The sequence below is a fragment of the Scyliorhinus torazame genome, chromosome 2 (assembly GCF_047496885.1).
Source record: "Scyliorhinus torazame isolate Kashiwa2021f chromosome 2, sScyTor2.1, whole genome shotgun sequence".
Lineage (NCBI taxonomy): Eukaryota > Metazoa > Chordata > Chondrichthyes > Carcharhiniformes > Scyliorhinidae > Scyliorhinus > Scyliorhinus torazame.
This window is the reverse complement of record NC_092708.1, coordinates 143,618,588-143,638,530: the sequence shown is the minus strand read 5'-3', so window position 1 is coordinate 143,638,530 and position 19,943 is coordinate 143,618,588.

The following is a 19,943-nucleotide window of genomic DNA, read 5'->3' as shown; positions in this document are numbered from 1 at the left end:
AATCCGGTTCCCATTCCCCTGCCAAATTAGTTTCAACCCTCCCGAAGAGTACTAGCAAACCTCCCTCCCAGGATATTGGTGCCCCTCTGGTTCAGATGCAACCCGTCCTGCTTGTACAGGTCCCACCTTCCCCAGAATGCGCTCCAATTATCCAAATACCTGAAGCCCTCCCTCCTACACCATTCCTGCAGCCACGTGTTCAACTGCACTCTCTCCCTATTCCTAGCCTCGCTATCACGTGGCACCGGCAACAAACCAGAGATGACAACTCTGTCTGTCCTGGCTTTCAACTTCCAGCCTAACTCCCTAAACTTGTTTATTACCTCCACACCCCTTTTCCTACCTATGTCGTTGGTACCAATGTGCACCACGACTTCTGGCTGCTCCCCCTCCCCCTTAAGGATCCTGAAGACACGATCCGAGACATCCCTGGCCCTGGCACCCGGGAGGCAACATACCTTCCGGGAGTCTCGCTCGCGACCACAGAATCTCCTATCTATTCCCCTAACCATTGAATCTCCTACAACTATTGCTTTTCTATTCTCCCCCCTTCCCTTCTGAGCCCCAGAGCCAGACTCAGTGCCAGAGACCTGGCCGCTAGGGCCTTCCCCCGGTAGGTCATCCCCCCCAACAGCATCCAAAACGGTATACTTGTTTTGAAGGGGAACGGCCACGAGGGATCCCTGCACTGTCTGCCTGTTTGTTTTTTTCCCCCTGACTGTAACCCAGCTATTCTTGTCCTGTACCTTGGGTGTGGTTACCTCCCTGTAACTCTTCTCAATCACCCCCTCTGCCTCCCGGATGATCCGAAGTTCATCCAGCTTCAGCTCCAGTTCCCTAACACGGTCTTTGAGGAGCTGAAGTTGGGTGCACTTCCCGCAGGTATAGTCAGTGGGGACACCGGTTGTATCCCTCACCACCCACATCCTACAGGAGGAGCATGTAACTGGCCTAGCCTCCATCCCCTCTTACCTTACAGAATATAGCTGCTGTGTGGACTAACTAGATCTCCGACTCTGCTCCCAGTCAGCTACACTTCCTGTAAACTCCTGGCTCTATTCGCACTCTTTGCGGAAATGTCGGAAACAAAATGAAAGGAGCACCTTACTCCCTCCTCACCTAACTCCCTCGGTCACCAAACTCTCACTATCGCACTCAAAAAGCACCAAATTCTGCACTCAGTGCAAAACAGGAGTTCTCTGTTATGGGGGTTCTCTGTTATGGGGTTTCTCAGTTAAAGGGTTTGTCTGTTATGGGGGATCTCTGTCATAGGAGTTCTCTGTTATGAGGGTTCTCCGTTATAGGGGTTCTCTGTAATGGGTGGTTCTCTGTTATGGTGATGTTCTCTGTTATAGGAGTTCTCTGTTATGGGGGTTCTCTGTTATGGGTTTTTCTGTTACGGGGTTTTCTGTTATGGGGGTTCTTTGTTATGGGGGTTCTCTGTTGTGGGGGTTCGCTGTTTTGTGGGGTTTCTGTTCCGTGGGGTTCTCTGTTATGGGGGTTTGCTGTTATGGGGGTTCTCCGTTGTGAGGGTTCTCTGTTGTGGGGGGTTCTCTGTAATGGGGGTTCTCTGTTATGGAGGTTCCCTGTTATGTGGGGTTCTCTATTATGGGAATTCTCTGCAAAGGGCGATCTCTGTTATAGGAGTTCTCTGTAATGGGGAATACTCTGTTATGGGATTCTCTGTTATGGGGGTTCACTGTTATGGCGGTTCTCTGTTATTGAGGTTCTCTGTTATGGCAGTTGTCTGTAATGGGGGGTTATCTGTAATGGGGGTTCTCCGTAATGGGGGTTCTCCGTTAATGGGGGTTCCCAGTTATAGGTTTTGTGTGTTTTGGGGGGTTCTCTGAAATGGGGATTCTCTGTTATGGGGATCCACTGTAATGGTTGGTTCTCTGTTACGGGGGGTTCTCTATTATGAGGCGTTCTCTATCATGGGGGGGTTCTCTGTTATAGGGGTTCTCTGTTATAGAAGTTCTCTGTTATGGGGGTTCTCTGTTATGGGAGTTTTCTGTTCTGGGGTTTCTCTGTTATGGGGTTCTCTGTTGTGGGGTTTTCTGTTTTGTGGGTTCTCTATTATGGGGGTTCTCTGTTATAGGAGTTCTCTGTTATGGGTTTTTCTGTTATGGGGTTTTCTGCTATGGGGGTTCTCTGTTATGGGGGTTCTCTGTTATGGGGGTTCTCTGTTATGGGGGTTCGCTGTTTTGCGGGGTTTCTGTTCCGTGGGGTTCTCTGTTATGGGGGCTGGTTGTTATGGGGGTTCTCTATTATGCGGGTTTTCTGATATGGGGGTTCTCTGTTATGGGGTTCCCTGTTGTGGGGGTTCTCTGTAATGGGGGTTTTCTGTTATGGAGGTTCCCTGTTATGTGGGGTTCTCTGTTTTGTGAGTTCTCTGCAAAGGGGGATCTCTGTTATAGGGGTTCTCTGTAATGGGGGATTCTTTCTTATGGGATTCTCTGTTATGGGGGTTCACTGTTATGACGGTTCTCTGTTATGGAGGTTCGCTGTTATGAGGGATGTCTGGGGATGTCTGTAAGGGGGTTCTCTGTAATGGGGGTTCTCTGTAATGGGGGTTCTCCGTTAATGGGGGTTCCCAGTTATAGGTTTCGCCTGTTTTGGGGGGTTCTCTGAAATGGGGATTCTCTGTTATGGGGATTCACTGTAATGGTTAGTTCTCTGTTACGGGGGGTTCTCTGTTACGGGGGGTTCTCTATTATGGGGGATTCTCTGTTATGGGGGTTCTCTGTTATACGAGATCTCTGTAATGGAGGTTCTCTGTTATGGGGGTTCTCTGTTATGGGGGTTCTCTGTAATGGTGGTTCTCCGTTAATGGAGGTACTCAGTTATAGGTTTTCTCTGTTTTGGGGGGTTCTCTGAAATTGGGGTTCTCTGTTATGGGGATCCACTGTAATGGGGAGTTCTCTGTTACCGGGGTGTTCTCTGTTATGGGGGGTTCTCTAGTATGGGGGGTCTCTGTTATGGGGGTCTCAGTTATAGGGTTTGTCTGTTACGGGGATCTCTGTCATAGGGGTTCTCTGTAATGGGGGATTCTCTGTTATGGGATTCTCTGTAATGGGTGGTTCTCTGTTATGGTGGTGTTCTCTGTTATAGGAGTTCTCTGTTATGGGGGTTCTCTGTTATGGTGTTTCTCAGTTAAAGGGTTTGTCTGTTATGGGGGATCTCTGTCATAGGGGTTCTCTGTTATGAGGGTTCTCCGTTATAGGGGTCCTCTGTAATGGGTGGTTCTCTGTTATGGTGATGTTCTCTGTTATAGGATTTCTCTGTTATGGGGGTTCACTGTTTTGGGGATTCTCTGTTATGGGGGCTCTCTGTTATAGGAGTTCTCTGTTATGGGGGTTCTCTGTTATGTCGTTCTCTGTTATGGGAGTTCTCTGTTATGGGGAGTTCTCTGAAATGGGGGATTCTCTGTTCTGGGGATACTCTCTAATGGGGATCTCTGTCATATGGGTTCTTTGTAATACGGGTTTCTCTGTTATGGGGTTCTCTGTTATAAAAGGTTCTCGGTTATGGGGGTTCTCTGTTATGGATTCTCTGTTATGGGGGTTCTCTGTAATGGGAATTCTCTGTTATGGAGGTTCTGTGGAATGGGGGTTCTCTGTTATGGGGGTTCTCTGTAATGGGGTTTTCTGTTATGGAGGTTCCCTGTTATGTGGGGTTCTCTGTTTTGTGAGTTCTCTGCAAAGGGGGATCTCTGTTATAGGGGTTCTCTGTAATGGGGGATTCTGTCTTATGGGATTCTCTGTTATGGGGGTTCACTGTTATGGCGGTTCTCTGTTATGGAGGTTCGCTGTTATGAGGGATGTCTGGGGATGTCTGTCAGGGGGTGTTCTCTGTAATGGGGGTTCTCTGTAATGGGGGTTCTCTGTAATGGGGGTTCTCCGTTAATGGGAGTTCCCAGTTATAGGTTTTGTCTGTTTTGGTGGGTTCTCTGAAATGGGGATTCTCTGTTATGGGGATTCACTGTAATGGTTAGTTCTCTGTTACAGGGGGTTCTCTGTTACGGGGGGTTCTCTATTATGGGGGATTCTCTGTTATGGGGGTTCTCTGTTATACGAGATCTCTGTTATGGAAGTTCTCTGTTATGGGGGTTCTCTGTAATGGGGGTTCTCTGTAATGGAGGTTCTCTGTTATGGGGGTTCTCTGTTATGGGGGTTCTCTGTAATGGTGGTTCTCTGTTAATGGAGGTACTCAGTTATAGGTTTTCGCTGTTTTGTGGGGTTCTCTGAAATTGGGGTTCTTTGTTATGGGGATCCACTGTAATGGGGGGTTCTCTGTTACGGGGGTGTTCTCTGTTATGGGGGGGTTCTCTAGTTGGGGGGGTTCTGTTATGGGGGTTCTCAGTTATAGGGTTTGTCTGTTATGGGGGATCTCTGTCATAGGGGTTCTCTGTAATGGGGGATTCTCTGTTATGGGATTCTCTGTAATGGGTGGTTCTCTGTTATGGTGGTGTTCTCTGTTATAGGAGTTCTCTGTTATGGGGGTTCTCTTATGGGGTTTCTCAGTTAAAGAGTTTGTCTGTTATGGGGGATCTCTGTCACAGGGGTTCTCTGTTATGAGGGTTCTCCGTTATAGGGGTCCTCTGTAATGGGTGGTTCTCTGTTATGGTGATGTTCTCTGTTATAGGATTTCTCTGTTATGGGGGTTCTCTGTTTTGGGGATTCTCTGTTATGGGGGCTCTCTGTTATAGGAGTTCTCTGTTAAGGGAGTGCTCTGTTATGGGGGTTCTCTGTTATGGTGTTCTCTGTTATGTCATTCTCTGTAAATGGGTGTTCTCTGTTATGGGGGTTCTCAGTTATAGTGCTTGTCTGTTCTGGGGTTTCTCTGTTATGGGGGTTCTCTGTTCTGGGGGTCCTCTGTTATGGGAGTTCTCTGTTATGGGGAGTTCTCTGTAATGGGGGATTCTCTGTTCTGGGGATACTCTCTAATGGGGATCTCTGTCATATGGATTCTTTGTAATGCGGGTTTCTCTGTTATGGGGTTCTCTGTTATAAAAGGTTCTCGATTATGGGGGTTCTCTGTTATGGATTCTCTGTTATGGGGGTTCGCTGTTATGGGGGTTCTCTGTAATGGGGGTTCTCTGTTATGGGGGTTCTCTGTTATGGGAGTTCTCTGTTATGGTGTTCTCTGTTATGTCGTTCTCTGTAATGGGTGTTCTCTGTTATGGGGGTTCTCAGTTATAGTGCTTGTCTGTTCTGGGGTTTCTCTGTTATGGGGGTTCTCTGTTATGGGGGTCCTCTGTTATGGGAGTTCTCTGTTATGGGGAGTTCTCTGTAATGGGGGATTCTCTGTTCTGGGGATACTCTCTAATGGGGATCTCTGTCATATGGGTTCTTTGTAATGCGGGTTTCTCTGTTATGGGGTTCTCTGTTATAAAAGGTTCTCGATTATGGGGGTTCTCTGTTATGGATTCTCTGTTATGGGGGTTCGCTGTTATGGGGGTTCTCTGTAATGGGAATTCTCTGTTATGGAGGTTCTGTGTAATGCGGGTTCTCTGTTATGGGGGTTCTCTGTTATGGGGTTCTCTGTTATGGGGGTTCTCTGTTATGGGGGTTCTCAGTTATAGGGTTTGTCTGTTATGGGGGATCTCTGTCATAGGGGTTCTCTGTAATGGGGGATTCTCTGTTATGGGATTCTCTGTAATGGGGGATTCTCTGTTATGGGATTCTCTGTAATGGGGGTTCTCTGTTATAGGGTTTCTCAGTTAAAGGGTTTGTCTGTTATGGGGGATCTCTGTCATAGGGGTTCTCTGTTATGAGGGTTCTCCGTTATAGGGATTCTCTGTAATGGGTGGTTCTCTGTTATGGTGATGTTCTCTGTTATAGGATTTCTCTGTTATGGGGGTTCTCTGTTTTGGGGATTCTCTGTTATGGGGGCTCTCTGTTATAGGAGTTCTCTGTTATGGGATTTCTCTGTTATGGGGGTTCTCTGTTATGGGGTTCTCTGTTATGTCGTTCTCTCTAATGGGTGTTCTCTGTTATGGGGGTTCTCAGTTCTCGTGCTTGTCTGTTCTGGGGTTTCTCTGTTCTGGGGGTTCTCTGTTCTGGGGGTCCTCTGTTATAGGAGTTCTCTGTTATGGTGTTCTCTGTTATAAAAGGTTCTCGGTTATGGGGGTTCACTGTTATGGGGGTTCTCTGTAATGGGGGGTCACTGTTATAGGGGTTCTCTGTTATGGGGGTTCTCTGTAATGGGGGGTTCGTGGTTATGGGGATTCTCTGTTATAGGAATTCTCTGTTGTGGAGGTTCTCTGTCATGGGGCGTTCGCGGTTGTGGGGATTCTCTGTTATGGGGTTTTCTTCTCCGAGGGGGTTTTCTGTTCTGGAGTTTTCTGTTCGCGGGTGTTTCTGTTCTGTGTTCTCTGCGGTTGTTCTCTGTTATGTGAAGGTTCTCTGTAATGTGGGGCTCTCTGTAATGGAGGATTCTCTGTTATGGGGCTTCTCTGTTCTGGGGATTCTCTGTTATGGGGCTTTCTTCTCCGAGGGGGTTTTCTGTTGTGGAGTTTTCTGTTCCGCGGGTGTTTCTGTTCTCTGCGGGTGTTTTCTGCTATGTGAGGGTTCTCTGTAATGGGGGGCTCTCTGTAATGGGGGATTCTCTGTTAGGGGGGTCCTCTCTAATGGGGGATTCTCTGTTACTGGGTTCTCTGTTATGGGGGTTCACTTTTATGGGAATTCTCTGTTATAGGGGTTCTCTGTAATGGGGATTCTCTGTTATTGGGATTCTCTGTAATGGGGGATCTCTGCTGTAGGGGTTTTCTGTTTTGGGGGTTCTCTGATATGGGGAGTCTCTAATTTGGGGGAATTCTCTGTTATGGGGTTCTCTGATATGGGGTTTTCAGTTTGGGGGTTCTCTGATATGGGGGTTCCCTGTTAAAGGGGGTCTCTGTTATGGGGGGTCTCTGTTATGGGGGGGTCTCTGATAAGGGGGGTTTCCTGAAACAAAGTTTCCTCTGAAATGGGATGTGTGGTGGGGGGTTGGGTGGAATGAGAGGACGTGGCACCCTCATGCTTACATGCTGTGGTTGGGGGGGGGGGCGGGGAGTGACCCAGCAATTCCCGCAAGTGGGGGGGCAGAATTTGTGTTGTGGTCGGGATGGGGGCCATCCGCCGGATCTCGCTATCGGGCTTCCTGCTCAAAATGACGATCCCAAAAGCATGATTTGAAACGGAACATCGTAGAGAAACCCCTTGTAATTCTCATTGTGCATAATTTCCATGACTGGGAGGCTGAATCTTTTGGGGCGCCACTCCTAGCACCAATGGAAACCAGAAGCGATTAAGCTCCCACCAGAGAACATAGGGCGAGATTCTCCACTCCCACGCCGTTTGGGAGAATTGCCTGGGCCGCCACAATTTCCCGGGATGCCGGTCCGACGCCCTCCCGTGATTCTCTCAAGCGGCGGGAACTGCCCCGTCGAGTTCCATGGGCCGCAGGCCGGAGAATCGCCGGAGACACACAAAATGGCAATTCTCTGGCACCCCCGCTATTCTCAGGCTCGGATGGGCCGAGCGGCCAGCCAAAACGGCGTGTTCCCCCCGGCGCCGTCCACACCTGGTCGCTGCCGTCGGGAACAGCGCGGGAACGCTGGGGGGGGGGGGGCCTGCGTGGCGGGGGGGGGGGAGGGGGATCCTGCACCGGGGGGTACCTCAAATGTGGGATGGCCCACGATCGGTGCCCACCGATCGTCGGGCCGTCCTCTCTGAAGGAGGACCTCCTTCCTTCCGCGGCCCCGCAAGATCCGTCCGCCATCTTCTTGCGGGGCGGACTCGGAGAGGGCGGCAACCACGCATGCGCGGGTGACGCCAGTTATGCGGCGCCGGCCGCGTCATGTATGCGGCGCCGCCTTTACGCGGCGACAAGGCCTGGCGCGTGTCGATGACGCGGCCCCGATCCTAGCCCATTATCGGGCCCTGAATCGGTCGGGGTAGGGGCCGTTTCGCGCCGTTGTGAACCTCGACGGCGTTCACGACGGCGCGGCCACTTCGGCGCGGGAGTGGAGAATCCCGCCCATGATCTACGAAACAGAGAATCTAGCACAGAATGATTTTTAATTTGCTTGCTGTTTGTTCTTAACTTTCTTGCAGAAATGCCACAATCTCTAACATGATAATAGGTGGTGTTTAATGGAAATAACGGGTGTCTCACTGCCAGCTGGGGAGCTGGTGAGACTCTTTTTCAGGAAGTCCCGCTTACATATAGCTTCCAGCCAACCAGAAGGCGGTAGCTGTTCATTGATCAGCAGTGCCACTTGCTGCTTCCAGTACTATATCCACCTGAAGCCTGGGATTGTTTTGGAACTAAGCACAGGCGAGTGAAGGCAGGGGGGATGTTGTGGGGTGGGCGGTCAGGGGAGGGGAGTCGGCAGCAAGGGTACAAGTTTGGGCCTCAGAGGGCCCCACTTCCCAATGCAAATTTCCTCCATCAGGAACTGAGTACGTTTGAATAAGAGACCCACCCAGAAGCCTGCAAGCAATTACAACAGGGTTCATTTACTTATTGGATTTCCTACATGGCAAATCGCTGCCCACCAATCAGTTAAATGCCCACTCAAGGGCCTCAATTAGCGGCAAGGCCGTCCACAAGCCTTCCTCCCACAGTCAGTAGCTGTGGGAAGGTAGTAGGGACCACAGCTGCTGCCCTGCACCTGATTAAATGCCCCTGCCACAAAACCCACCGTGGGGAAGAACATTAAAGTCCACGCAATTGATTAATTGAGCTACTTTTTCTTTAGCATTAGAGGGAGCTGTCCTTTCAATCTTTAGATACTTATTTCTTGTTTCATTAGCAAATATGAAGAGTTTAAATGCTGGATGCAACCATAGCCATAGTGGCAGCCGTCTGAGCCTGCATGGCAGCTTGCATGGACCTCATGGATCTCAATGGGGCATGCAGGCTCACACAGTCCTTCGGCAGATTACTCAGATTGGTGAGGCACCACTCCAGGGGAGTGTCAGTGGTTCCTTGGTGCATACTTTTGCTGTCCGTTCTGAGGGTGACAGCATTCATGGTCACTCTTGCCAGTGCTTCTGCTGTTGCCTGTCAGTGAGCCAGCACAGACTACTGCCACCCATGGTTAAGTGGAAAAATTCACAGACTGCCCCGTAAGGCCAGAATTGCTCAAAGCCTTCCCACAAGGTAACATTCTGGCTTCCCCACGGGGAAGTCAGCAACCTTCCACCAACTATGATGCAGGCGCTGGGATTTGTGGGATTTTGGCCTGGAGGACACTGTGTTGGAATGTCACAGATAGAGGGGAAGGTAAGGAATTGTGGAACAATGGTGAGGAAGCAATGACATCCAAAGGGAACCAGAGTGTTAGTAGTCTCTGTCTGAGCTGTCTGAGAAGCAATGAGTCAGGTGGGCTGCAAGGTGAGAGGTCTTCATGAAATGGCAGTGGATGACATCGGGTGAGAAGCCTGATATCTTCATACCACCATCGGAACAGCAGCAACTCTGGTACCCACTAACTGGAGTCTAATTGTGATGGCGATAACTTCTTAATTGGCCACCATCGCTAACAGCGCTTCCGTGGTCCTATTGTTCACCCTTGTGGGCATGGGACCGTTTTCGGTCCTGGCAGTGAGGCTTCCTTCCTGGAGCTAAAATTCAGCTCAGTGGGTGGCTCCAGCTGTGCTATAGTGGAGGCTGAGACAATGACTAGCAGCTCCACCGGGGTTGGTCTGGATGTATTGCCATGGAGGTGCCTGTCATCTCCACACTCAATGGGATGTTCTCTAAACTCTGAGCATTGCCCTATGTCATGTTGCCATCACTCCCATCCATGCTTGTTGACAGAACGAACAGACTCCCTGGCTGGCCTTAAAGCACCAAACATCAATGTATGTACGTTCATCAGAGTTCTCCTGGAGGACGCCCCATCAAAATCCTCATCTGCGGAAGAACCTGTCTGTAACCTTATCCTCTGGGATGCTGGAAAACAAACTGACTGCAGCCAACAGATGCCAAGTAACTCACCAGGCACAGGTTCTGACTCTATACTATGTCCAGTGCCAAAATGAGAGCTGGTCACTACAAATAACAGATCAAGTGTCAGTGCTTCTCCCTCAGACATTGTAGCAGCTTTTTTTCTTCCTCATGAGCCAGCAATAACTAGTCTGGTGTGGCAAGATAACAGAAGGGAAGGGTTGAGATGAACAAAGAGGAGTGGCTTGGGAAGAAAGAGACCCACGGTCACATGATCTGCAGCTTGTATTTACTGCCAGGTAACAATGTGTGGGTGAGGTGGGATTTTGAAGTAATTTCAGGCAGGATCTTCGCATTATCCTGATTGACAGGGCCAGATGCAACATCTTCCGTGATGTCAACCCTATGACATGGAGCCAAATCTCCTCCCACGAGCTTAGGTGCTGCTGGTGTGCCAGTCCGCCTCAGGTCCTGCCACACTCCCTGGGGTTATAGGTCACCTTGTCTTGCAGGAGGGAGGGACGAATGTCTGTGATTGTGTTGCACAGAGTTCAGACGATGTACCTGTTGTTGTAGAATGGCTGGATGTATGTGGAAGTTAGTGAGAGGACGGTGTGAGACTGTCACCAATGGAATGTTCCTGAGGGAGGAGATGGAGCATCCAAAAGTTAGGCCTAATTCCTGAGTGCTGGGGACTGCTGATTTGCTAGTGATGGGGTGGCGTGGTGGGTTGGAAAAGCCATGGGCTGGAATCTCCAGTCGGCGACGGCGAAATCGCGTTTAGCGATTGGCCGGAGAATACCCGTTAATGCCCCCTCCAAAACACGGCGCACGCCGTATCGACGGCCTCAGCACGTTGCCTGAGGCCCACCCTCCGATGCTCAGACAAGCCCCGCCACAGTCGGGGAGGGCAGCGGGACTTTGTCAGAGGCTGGGGGCACTCTTGGGGGGTGGTCCGGGGCTCGCGAGCTGGCCAAAGGGGGGGCACTTTGGTGCGCATGCGCGGCCACGGATCCAGCAATTCTCCGGGCAATATTGGCAGCTAGAGCTGGGTGCTGTACGCTGCCCAGCTGCTAGTGCCCAGCCAATCAGAGGATCGGTGGCCATTTTACGACGAATCTTCTATCGTAAAACGGCACCGTTCCCACGCCTCCGTGGGGACATAGCCTCAGAATCGGAGAATCCAGCCCAATGTGTAGATTCACTGTACCACCCAGCTGATTGAACCGCTTTCTTGCACTGCTGTCCAAACACTTGGGTCTGGACTCTGAGACCTTCCTGTTTACCAGCTCCCAACCCTTCAGGAGGTTTTCTCCTACCCGCCACTCCCCTTCACCCCACTGCAGAAACACAGCTTCCCTCCTCCTTGGGACCTCCTGAATTAAGGCCTTTGGTGCCACATCCAAAAACCTGGGACCCTCTGTTTCTCCATTGAGCATATTTGTCCCTACACCTAATCCTTGCGGAAACAGATAGAAGAAGCTTCCTTACAATCAGTAAAGCTCCTCTTTACGAGGTTCAGGCTGGCTAGAACACACAACGGCGTCACATGATACTGAGTGTCTGCTAAGGCATAGAATGGCTTTTGCTCAGCTGAATACCACAACCATGGAAATGAGGAGGCAGCACTCCTTTTGAAAAACATGAACCTGATAGAAGGGCTTCTGTGGGGAGCCAAGGTGGTGAGCAGCCATATTTGCTCACAGGCAAAGAGCCCGGGATGATGGGCATGCCACCCCAGTGCTCGACAGGGGTAGGGGGACCTTGGCTGGGATGAGCCACCATGGAAGGGTGGGTGAGAGGCGCTGGGCAGCAACCGGGGGGCCACCGCTTGCGGACCCACCATGCCAACCCCTGGATCATGTGTCCCTGTTCCGGGGGAATCTTTGCCCCTGCCCGTCTGCCACACTGACCACCCATAACCCTCACCAATTGCCCAGGCCTCTGGCAGTACGGCTGAAGGCTATTCCTAACAGGAAATTGGCATTGTGGTTAAGTGAGCACTTTGCACATAGAACATGAAGTGCAGAAGGAGGCCATTGGGCCCATCGAGTCTGCACCGACCCACTTAAGCTCTCACTTCCACCCTATCCCCATAACCCAATAACCCCTCCTAACATTTTTTGCTCACTAAGGCCAATTCACCTAACCTGCACGTCTTTGGTGTGGGAGGAAACCGGAGCACCCGGAGGAAACCCACGCAGACACGGGGAGAACATGCAGGCTCCGCACATACAGTTACCCAGCAGGGAATCGAACCTGGGACCCTGGCGCTGTGAAGCTACAGTGCTAACCACTTGTGCTACCCTGTTTCCCTAAGTGGATCCCGAGTGGATTCCCGTGGGTGAGCGGGCCATGTAGTCATTGCCAAAATAATAATAATCTTTATTGCCACAAGTAGGCTTACATTAACACGGCAATGAAGTTACTGTGAAAAGCCCCTAGTTGCCACATTCCAGCACCTGTTCGGGTACACAGAGGGAGAATTCAGAATGTCCAAATTACCTAACAGCACATCTTTTGGGACTTGTGGGAGGAAACCGGAGCACCCGGAGGAAACCCACGCAGACACAGGGAGAACGTGCAGACTCCACACAGACAATGACTGAGCTGGGAATCAAACCCAGGACCCAGGAGCTGTGAAGCCGCAGTGCTAACCACTGTGCTACCGTGCTTGTATTAAGTGCCAGATCACAGTGCCAGATTGTATTTAGTGCCAGCATCCCAATCACACCTTGATGCCTGGACACTGCGGAAGGCAACACCACACACGCAGCAGCCAATATCCGAACACCCAGGGGATGGTGCATAGCTCTGGGAACGTCCATAGTCGGAGGGTGGGTGAGTGCGACTGGGAGGAGGAGATGCCTGGAGAGGTTGGCTAAAGGTTCGAAGATCGGTCCGCATTGTGGAAGGAAGTGACAGAGGCATCATACTGGTTGTGCACAAGGGCGATTATTGTGTGTAACAATTACCCACTCTCCCGATGGTGCCCCCCCCACACCCCACTCACCCCTACTTCAGTGCCCTCAGTGATCCTCAATGTGATTTGCCCTCCTAGGTCTACTGCTACGTGTAGGTGTGTCCCCAGGATGCACATCTGAAGTGGAGTCAGGCAGCTGCCTACCATGTCCCACAGCCTTCGATGCCCCTAGCAGGTGTCATCTGGGGCCGAAGTGCACATGCACAGCCTGCCATCCTGTTCCGGAGGCTGACTGTGAGACGTGGCCTCATTACTGGAGCTGCTGGACCCTGGCGCAACTCCATGTGACGGGTCCGGGTTGGCACCCAATGCCCCCTTGTCCCGCCGGTGCACATAGGGCCCTGGAGTTCACCTGGGGAGGAAGGGGCAGCTGGTTCTAGCCCCGGCTTCCCCTGCATCATCTGGCTCTGCCAGCCCTGGTGGTTCCCCATTGTCTGCATCATCGTGTCGACGCCCTTGCCGATGCTAGTCAGTGACTGGGACATGCTCTGCAGCACCTGCAATGCCCATCTGCGACTGGGACAAGCTCCACAGCACCTCAGCCATTCCCATCTCTGAGCGGGGCATGTCCTGCAGAACCTCAACCAGGTCAGCCTGGTGCTGGGTAACATCCCCTAGAGAGTCGGACATTCTGCCGACACCCTGAGCCATGGCTTCACGAACTGCGCAACGCCTTGGACACCTTCGCTCATGGTGCTGATATCGTGCACCAGGCTCACCACTGCGGTCGTCACCCTAGCAATTTTTGCCTCAGTGCCACGTATTGCCGGCGACATCTCCTGCATCCATAGCCTCTGGGATCCTCTAATCAGCTATGGGCCTGCTGGAGAGCTGCTGAGACTTCCCTCTGAATGTCCTGGCTGCACCCTGACGTCTCCATCAGCCCCGGGAAAGCCTTGCTCAGTATCAGACTGGGACTAAGCTGGATCCTGGGATCCAGCAGACCTCCGACTGCTGTCTTGCCTGGGGGTTCCTGCCTCCACCTGATATGCATCATCAGCAGTGTGGTGCTCACCAGGTTGTGCCCCAGAAGCCTGATCCCTAACATTTCTCTCTGAGGTGTGTGTATCTGTGCTGGTGGAGGGTGGGGATGACAGCTGTGATGTCTCAATCATGTCTTCCTTGGAGCTCCCCTCCGAGGTGGTCTCCTGGGAGATTGGAGAGGGTACCGCCCAGGATGGGTCACGCCATCGGCTGGAGGACCTGCGGGAGAATGGACATGCGGTCAGTGGGGGGGGGGGGGGTCAGTCAGTAAGGCAATAACAACTCTCGTTTGACAGGTCCTTTGACTGGGCCCGGTGGTTCCTAAACTCTGCGGCGTCCGCCAGCCTCCGCATTTGTGACCGCTATGTCCTTGGCCACCCCAGTTAACTCCAGGGCATGCTCCTTGAAGGTGATGAGAATTCTTACGTCCGAAAACCCACCGCCAGTCTGGACCCTCTCTTGGCGATTGTGGGAGAGCTTTTCCTGAGGAGACACAGAGAGGACATCATTAGCCACAGCCTGATTCACAGTGGTGGGAGGGGGGGCATGAAAGAAGGGTTTGGGGGTTGATGGCAGGGGGTTGGATGGAGGGTTGGGGGTCGCATGGAGAGTTGGGGGATGGATGCTTGCGTGGGGACGGAAAGGTCCTGGGGGGGGTGGGAGTGGCCGTTGTTGTCTGCTCACTCATGCTGCCTGGTGTAGGTCGTTGACCTTTTACCAGCACTGAAGGCCAGTCCTCCTGGTCACACTCCTGGCGCTCCCAGCCACTGCCACCTTGTCCGAGGCAGCACCGGCTGCTCTGTGACTGACCCTCTGGGACCCTCGGAGGAACAGGACTCCCCTCCTGGCCTCCACTGTGTCTAGGAGCCTCACCAGGTCTGCACCCTCGAATCTTGGGGCCGGTCCCCTGGGCGTCATTGTTGCGAGCTGGGATTGGCTGAGCAAGAGCTGTTTAAGTGCTGCTCGAACTTGTTACTGGAGGGCTGGTGCTGATGAATCAGCTGGCAAGCCTTCATTTGCGGCGTTAAGCCTCTAAAGCATCGTCATGTGGACTCATTAACGTAGAATAGCGTTGCAGACCTCACTGGGTCGAGCACCCTTAGAAATCTTTCCGGATAATCGCACCCTTATTTGAGTCCCATATTTTTCCTTTATGAATTCATCATGACTATTATTTACGAGGTGGTTATTTTTCAGAAAATCCTCAAATTTACTCCCATCGGTAGATTCTGTTAATTGGTTAATTGCAGTTTGGCGAGCGGTGACCATTGTAAACGGATATTTATTTTAAAGGACTCCACCCACTCATTTAATGCAAAGGAATTTGAAGACTTTGCCAACACAATGGACTATTATCTGCCGCAGAAAGGAAAGATTAATTCATTTGCTTAATTTTTGTATGATGTTAATATGCAGATCTTTATGTCAGCTTTTTGTACAGATGGATCCCCTGGACCCCAAGAGAGTACAATCTAAAAGCAAGCCATAAAAGAATATACTCTTTGTAACAATCTGTCTTGAGAAACCATGCACAGCTATAATGCCATATAACGCAAAGTGGAAAACATGGCAACTTGCGCACAGATTACATGAAATATATAAATCAAATTAAATATCTTCATTCAAAGAGTTTAAAAAATGTCCCAAAGACCGATCTTTCAGCCTTTGTTCATTGAAGCCAATAAGCATTAACCTCCAGAATTTGTCTTTGAGATTGAACATTCCCCACAGAAACTGGACAAATCTATTTTACCAGTTCAGAATACCTCCAAGAGTTAGTTTGCAAGAGAAAGCTAATTGATTAATTATTCTCACCAGCAGTTGAGTGCCTCAGATTACAGGAGAAACAAATGAGGGAGGATAAAAGTCATTTTGGTTTTGCTCTCTACAGCACAGCTGGATTGAGATGAATCAACATCTCACAAGGATAACGCAATATTTATGTGAAATTTGAATATAGTGTGAAGACTGATGGAAATAGGTCCTTCCATCCATTGTTGTGATTGCAAAGCTAGTCACAGCAGTGCACACATGTTGTTGGAACAGTCTTCCTTCTGTCTATTATGCCATTCAGCAGCATAAAGTCACATTTTTCTGCTGAATTCATGTGCTTTACAAAAATTGTTTAATTCATGCTAAAAGTAGTTTCAGCAGAATTTAAAACCAGCTATAGCATGGAAATATTTCAAATGTAGCATAGATTGATTAGTGCTTGAATTAATCTTAAATGACTGAAGCAACTCTATCAATTTCTTTTGGAGTTAATCATTGGAGTTAATCGGAGGCTGGGGATTGAGGGTGATTTAGAGATGTGGATCAGAAATTGGCTAGCTGAAAGAAGACAGAGGGTGGTGGTTGATGGGAAATGTTCAGAATGGAGTACAGTCACAAGTGGAGTACCACAAGGATCTGTTCTGGGGCCGTTGCTGTTTGTCATTTTTATCAATGACCTAGAGGAAGGCGCAGAAGGGTGGGTGAGTAAATTTGCAGACGATACTAAAGTCGGTGGTGTTGTCGATAGTGTGGAAGGATGTAGCAGCTTACAGAGGGATATAGATAAGCTGCAGAGCTGGGCTGAGAGGTGGCAAATGGAGTTTAATGCAGAGAAGTGTGAGGTGATTCACTTTGGAAGGAATAACAGGAATGCGGACTATTTGGCTAATGGTAAAGTTCTTGAAAGTGTGGATGACCAGAGGCATCTAGGTGTCCATGTACATAGATCCCTGAAAGTTGCCACCCAGGTTGATAGGGTTGTGAAGAAGGCCTATAGAGTGTTGGCCTTTATTGGTAGAGGGATTGAGTTCCGGAGTCGGGAGGTCATGTCGCAGCTGTACAGAACTCTGGTACGGCCGCATTTGGAGTATTGCGTACAGTTCTGGTCACCGCATTATAGGAAGGACGTGGAGGCTTTGGAGCGGGTGCAGAGGAGATTTACCAGGATGTTGCCTGGTATGGAGGGAAAATCTTATGAGGAAAGGCTGATGGACTTGAGGTTGTTTTCGTTGGAGAGAAGAAGGTTAAGAGGAGACTTAATAGAGGCATACAAAATGATCAGGGGGTTGGATAGGGTGGACAGTGAGAGCCTTCTCCCGCGGATGGAAATGGCTGGCACGAGGGGACATAACTTTAAACTGAGGGGTAATAGATATAGGACAGAGGTCAGAGGTAGGTTCTTTACGCAAAGAGTAGTGAGGCCGTGGAATGCCCTACCTGCTACAGTAGTGAACTCGCCAACATTGAGGGCATTTAAACGTTTATTGGATAAACATATGGATGATAATGGCATAGTGTAGGTTAGATGGCTTTTGTTTCGGTGCAACATCGTGGGCCGAAGGGCCTGTACTGCGCTGTACTGTTCTATGTTCTATGTTCTATGTCATTATTCACCACATTAAATGCTTAATATTTTAGACAATGTTTAACTCCAATTTGTGCTGCAATTCAGATTCATATTTGTCTACAATTAAGGACCAATGGTTCTGGGAACTCTAATCACAAGGTGGACCTGAATGAAGGCCTTTAACCACTTGATCTTATCCTTGCAGAACACACAGTGTTGTGTCATTACAGTATTTGGTGGCTCTAAATCTCCCTATCATCCTCTGAAACTCGATCACACTGCGTGCATAATTAGTGCCTGATTCAACATTCAGGCCAGGCAAAAAGCAGCCCTTAAGTGACCAATAATTAGCCACTTGTTGGTGTTGGATAAATATGGCCTCAGTTTGACATTCCATCCCAAAGGCATCGGGGGGTGATTTTGAGCTCACGTTAGTGGACCATGAGATCGCCGGCGTGGTGTGAAAATCTGGAGAGAATCGTGAAACGCGATATTTGGAGAGATCGCATTACCCGATTTTCCATGCCAATCGCCGGTGATGCCACAAGGTTCAAGCCCACAAAGGACGAGAGCCGCATTGTAATGGTTTTGCATGCATTTTTATATAATTAGCCAGCCTCCCTGCCACATGACCCCCCGTCACTGAATATTCAAACAGGTTTACAACAAAGCTTTGAAAGATTAGGGGCGGGAGTCTCCGACCCCCCGCCGGGTCGGAGAATCGCCGGGGGCTGGCGTGAATCCCGCCCCCGCCGGTTGCTGAATTCTCCGGCACCGGATATTCGGGGGGAGCGGGAATCGCGCCACGCCGGTTGGCGGGCCCCCCTGGCGATTCGCCGGCCCGCGACGGGCCGAAGTCCCGCTGCTGGAATGCCTGTCCCGCCGGCGAGAATCAAACCACCTATCTTACCGGCGGGACAAGGCGGCGCGGGCAGGCTCCGGGGTCCTGGGGGGGCGCGGGGTGATCTGGCCCCTGGGGGGTGCCCCCACGGTGACCTGGCCCGCAATCGGGGCCCACCGATCCGCGGGCGGGCCTGTGCCATGGGGGCACTCTTCTCCTTCCGCCTTCGCCATGGTCTCCACTATGGCGGAGGCTGAAGGGACCCCCTCCACTGCGCATGTGCCGCCCGGCAAAGTCAGTTTCGCGGCAGCTGGCGGGGCACCAAAGGCCTTTCCCGCCAGTCCGGCACGGGCCTAGCCCCTCAAGGTTAGGGCTCGGCCCCTCAAGATGCGGAGACTTCCGCACCTTTGGGGCGGCGCGATGCCAGACTGATTCGCGCTGTTTCTGGCGCCGGTCGGCGGACATCACGGCGATTGCGGAGAATCCCGCCCTAGATTCAGTCAAGAGGATCCCCCCGGGTGCGCAAAGGTAAGTATATCTCCCAGAGGATCATAGAATTTACAGTGCAGAAGGAGGCCATTTGGCCCATCGAGTCTGCATGGCCCTTGGAAAGCGCACACTACCTAAGCCCATACCTCCATCATATCCCCACACTTCCACCCTATCCCCATAACCCCATCTAACCTTTTTTTTGGACATGAAGGGCAGTTTAGCATAGCCAATCCACCTAACCTGCACATCTTTGGACTGTGGGAGGAAACCGGAGTACCCGGAGGAAACTCACGCAGACACGGGGAGAACGTGCAGACTCCGCACAGACAGTGACCCAAGCCGGGAATCGAACCTGGGACCCTGGAGCTGTGAAGCAACTGTGTTAACCACTGTGCTACCGTGCTGCCCGGATTTGCCCCTTGGCACTATCCCCTGGCATAGGTTGGCACTGCCAGGTTGGCACAGTTGTGGGCCCTGCACGCAGTCCCATGGGAGGGGCTCCCCTTATCTGAGTTGGGGAGGGCTGATGCCTGTGAGGTGATGGGGGTGGGGGGAGGGAGGAGTGGTTGCCCCGATGCCTGCAAGGGGAGTGGGGATGAGACAGGGGTCACCTGATGCCTGCGAAGAAGGGGGGGGGTACTCCGATGCTTGCAAGTGGGTTCCTGACATTTACATGGTGGAGGGTAGGGTGCTGGAGGCTGTTCAGCTTGTGCGCTGAACAGGGCATCCTTTAAAGATGATGTTCCGATCTTTGTGAAGCCAGCCTTGCCAGCTCTGTCATTTCCCGCTCTGCGAGAATAATGACGCAAATCATGCCCACTCATTTATTTTACTCAGTGAGGCCCAGGATCTGGGGAGAAAACTGATCTGTGCAACTGGAGAGCTACATGTCGGTCTTCAGTCAGAGCCTGACACTTTGAAAAAATAAGGTAAGATTCCGCCACCGCCTTTAATAGTTCAGCACTTTCTCAGTACTGCACTAATGCGCAATCAATTGCACAAAGACGCAGATTGGGTACAACTGTGGCTTTATTGCAGTCAGATGCGTGGCCTCCTGCTGCAGCTGGCAAAATGGCAAGGCAATGCATATTTATACAGTTCTTAGTGGGCGGAGCCAGCTGGCAGGAGCTACCGGTGAACCTGTACTGCAGGTCCTACCTTACATCCCCTAATACAGTGGTTCACCACATGCACCCAGATATCAGGTTGTATTAAGTGCCCAAGTCTTTGAAGTGGTGCTTTGAACCACAATTAACTGTCTCAAGGGCAAACAATGCTACTGATTCACTGCTGCCAATATTTACAGGCCTTGTTCCCTGACAATTTCCCCTTTTTTTGCGTAAAGATGCATATTGTCAATTAAT